Consider the following 4,241-nt stretch of genomic DNA (forward strand, 5'->3'; position numbering starts at 1 on the left):
GAAGAAATGAACTATCAAGCCATGAAACAGCACGGAGGAACTTTCAGTGCATGTTACTGAGTGAAGAAAGCCAGTCTTAAAAGGCTACATACTGTATGATTTCAACTTTATGACATTCTGAAAAAAGCAAAACTATAGAGACAGTAAAAAGATCAAGTTAGCCAGGAATTTGCAGGAAGAGAGAAAGGGAAGGATAGATAAGAGGAGTACAGTGGAGTTTTAGGGTGATGAAACCCTTCTGGACATAGAGAGTAATCTTAGATACACATCTTACATATTTTTCAATATTCATAGAGCTGTACAACATAGAGGAACCCTAATGTAAACAACAGACCTTAGTTAATTACAGTGTGTCTATATTGGCTCATCAGTTATCGCAAACGTCCACAGTAACACAAGTTGCTAGTAGTAGGGAAACAGAGAGACAAGTGCCAGGGAGAAACTGTATGGGAACGCTCTGTACTTTATGAGAAATTCTTCTGTAAATCCAAAACTACTCCAAAAAGTAAAGTCACTAATAAAAATTAAAAATGTATGGTCCACTTTTTATCACTTCTAGAAGTTTATTCTCACTAATTAAAAATAGTTTGTGAGCACCTACTAAGAGTCAGTTTTAGTGACTGTCTCATGACACACTGTTAAAGGATCTGACGATCATGTAGTCAAGATGTTCGTATTTTTGATAATTCTGAGGTCTGTGAAGGTGAACTGGAGCAGGATATGATGTCATTTTCTGGTCATCACCTGCTAGTGATTAGTGAACTAGTTTATCAGGTTGCAAGGCTTAATCACATGAGATCACGTGGAGTCGTTTTGGGGAAACTGGTTTCCAAGGGGATATTTCCTTCACTATGAAACTGGAAGCAGACCTCAAGAGACCATCCGCCTCTGTGAATTGACCTGCTTATGTCTGCAGGTTTGTGGCAGCTCTGCTAGGCTAGATATTTTCTGCCTGCACAGCATTTAGAGATACCAATGTCTCTCATAACCTGCCCAGCATAGTAATGATTTCATTCCTTACTGGTTTGCAGTAGCACAAAGGTAAAGAGCAGATATTCCCTGGGGCTATAGGAAGGTTCAAAGATGAAACCTAGGATGGCATGGTCTGTGAATGGCACCTATGCCCAGGGTAGTCTGCAAAAACATCCTTGTAATTGTAGAACTGAGCCAACTGGGCAAAATCCCCAGCTCATCACTAAGACCTGCATGTAACTCTGTGCAAATGAAGCTGTGAAAAATAGTCCTTGCTGGTAAAAGCCCATGGAAATTGCTGTCCCAACCACAAAGTGGTTGAGAAATCATGGAATCTCTTACAGAGATTCAACTAAGATGCTCCAACTAAAAGACCAAAGAGTAAATACCATATGGGAATACTTTGAATCAATGTCAGGAAGCTCGATATTCAGAAATAAGAGTGTAATCATCCTCTATCCTAACCTAAGACCTAGAACCATGAGAGTTACCACACAACCCCATAATAGGTATCAACAAGAATGTTTCTCACATCAAACATAATGAGGAAAACAAGGAAATCTACCACCATGAAAAAGAACCAATAGACACAACAAATAGGAAAAAACTCACACAAGAGAAAATAAAAATAATGGAGTCATTTCAGCATGCCATGAAAATAATTTGATTTACCACTCTCAAAGGAATTGACAAGGAACAAACATCTATGAAATGAGAAGGAAACTGAGTAAGTAACCAAAAAAAAAAAAAAACAGATGGGAGAAAGAACTAACTGGAAACCATTAGTTTATGAAAAATAAATTATTTGAATAGAAAGAGGAAAACCTCAATAGATGCAAAAAAACAGGAGACGACACAAAAGCTATGAATTTTTATTTAAATTCATGATTGCTTTTATAATCTACTTGATTTCTCTTGATCTGCCAAAGCCAATGATGACAAGAATATATTCTGATGGCTTCCATGTAGAAGAGATCAATCAATGTTTGTTTCCCAGTAAAACTTATTTTGCCTTTAAAGCTTTTTGGTGTTTGAGTTTAATGGCTAAACTATATTTACAAATATTTAGCCCTCACTCTTTACATAATTGTTCTCAAGCTTCAATTCCATGCCTTTTGCCCATGGCTAACACTTTTGGCTCCTTCTTCCTGACCCTCCTTTGTGAACCTCTAGTTTTGCTCCATACTGGAAAGCTAAATCAGGTCAACTCAGATTTAACCAGAAAACTCAGTGATTCAGTCACTTCAGCTTTGAAATTTGTCTTTTTCAGGAACTTTCCGATTAATAAATATATTTGAGGGCAACTACATGCCCCCTCAATCTTCCTTTGCTGGATCTCTTGTTCTGACCAGAAGATAATGGCAATCCACAGCCTCTGTTTTTCCCTCACAGGTCACTTTTGCTTTTTTTCAGAATCCATGGAAACTTTCTCTTGTCACGTTCTTAACTGGAATAAAATCAAACCTTTGTCATTGTTGCTGGGATACACAACAATATGTGGAAATGCATCCACCAGAAAAATTGTTAATATACTGCAATGCAATCTGAGACAAGTTATGGAGGAACAATGTTCTATTATTAAAGACTGCTTTGCTGAAAATGTTAAAATTTGAACAATAATTCTCCATTTAATAGCCCCCTACAGCCAGTTTTATAGACAGACAAGATTGAGTGGTGACTCCCAGCTGACTATTGTAAATTAAATGTGGGTGTCCTGCCAAATATTATTGAAGTCAAAAGGACACGCAAAGGACTCCAGGTGACTACATTGTTGTTATAAATTTGGCTACCATGTTTTACTCAATACCTTCATCTGGTTTGCCCTCATGTCTGAAGGTACTCAATTACATTCTCACAACCTCCTGTGGGAACCTCAATACCCCTGCCATGTTACACCACCTCTGCCATTGGGACTGAAACACTTCAATACACCACATTTTGGCATATAAATATATGATATATTTATGTGTGACCCTGTTTTAGAACAGGTGACCCAAGATCTTAAGTCTCTCACAAGTTGTTTATAAGCTATAGGCTGGGCCATTGCCCCTCACATGATTGAAGGGCCTGCAAATATTGCTCAGATTCTTTGGTTAATGTCCTGTGCTCCTCTGAAGCACAAACACTTCCTGAGACCACCAAGAACCTTTTGCTGCCTAGGCCACCTTGAATCCGAAAATTGGCACAACACCTTCAGCTTTTTCAGCTTTAGGGACTACACATATATTTCTTGTCAATATTACCACATCAATTCCTAAAAGTTGGAGAGTCTGCTTCCTTCCAGTGAGGGGACTGCAATAGAGGGCCTTAGGATTAACACACAAGCTGTCTGATAAGCATGGTCGCTGGTCCAAGGTTCCAAGTTTCCACTGAAGCCCTGGCTGCCACACGCTATGCCTCTGGGAGTTTATGGGCCAAGAATGGCCCTAGGGCCACCAATGGGTTTTGGGATCAAATGGCTGTCACAATGCACCTTGCAGGAGATACCATAAAAAAACAGATACTTGAGGCTACTGGGCTGTCTTGAAGACTGAAGTTCTAGGCCCCACTCAGTGGCCTCAGGATTCAGATCCCTCTCTGCTAGTCATAGGAGATCTTTCATGTGGGCAGCTGGACCCAGACACAGTCTCCATGGTTACATGGCAACAACTCCTTCAGGACAGGGCCAAACTCCAGGAGGATGACTTCCCCCATGCTCACCCCTCACCTGTGGCCATAAGGGAGGTGGAAGTGCGTCCTCTGCCTGCCGCCTTGGCAAAATAAGGAACCCCTTGGGACAATGGCAGAGACACCGTTGAAACCAAGAACAAAGGAGTTAAAATATTCCCCAGCGTCAAAACTTTTAGGTAAGCTTTGCTAACTGCAGCTGTGCATGCCCAGTATAATAAATTGTTTAGAAATAACCAGGTCTTTCTGTTCCTTTTCAGTATATGAGTGAGCTGTCTTTCTCAGGAAGTCGAGGTCCAGATGATAAGATTCAGCCGCACAAGACCAAATGCAGGCTGATGGAAACTAACAGAAAAGTTCAGACAGTCAAAGTGATGAGGATTTTTAGGCTGCTTAATTTTAAAACTACAGATGAGAAGCAGGCTCCAAGGAGTGGAATTTGCTTGTCCCTTTGTTGGGGAAGATTTACATTTCTAAGGAAAACCTCTATCTGTGAAGATGTCTCCGTTCTGTGCCAGGAAGAAGGGGGATGGCCTTATCTCTAGAGGCTCCTGATCAATGCCAGAGGCAAGAACTTGAGTTGTTTACTGTCTGGCAACCTC

Source organism: Equus quagga, chromosome 12 (assembly GCF_021613505.1).
Source record: "Equus quagga isolate Etosha38 chromosome 12, UCLA_HA_Equagga_1.0, whole genome shotgun sequence".
NCBI classification, from domain to species: Eukaryota; Metazoa; Chordata; class Mammalia; order Perissodactyla; family Equidae; genus Equus; species Equus quagga.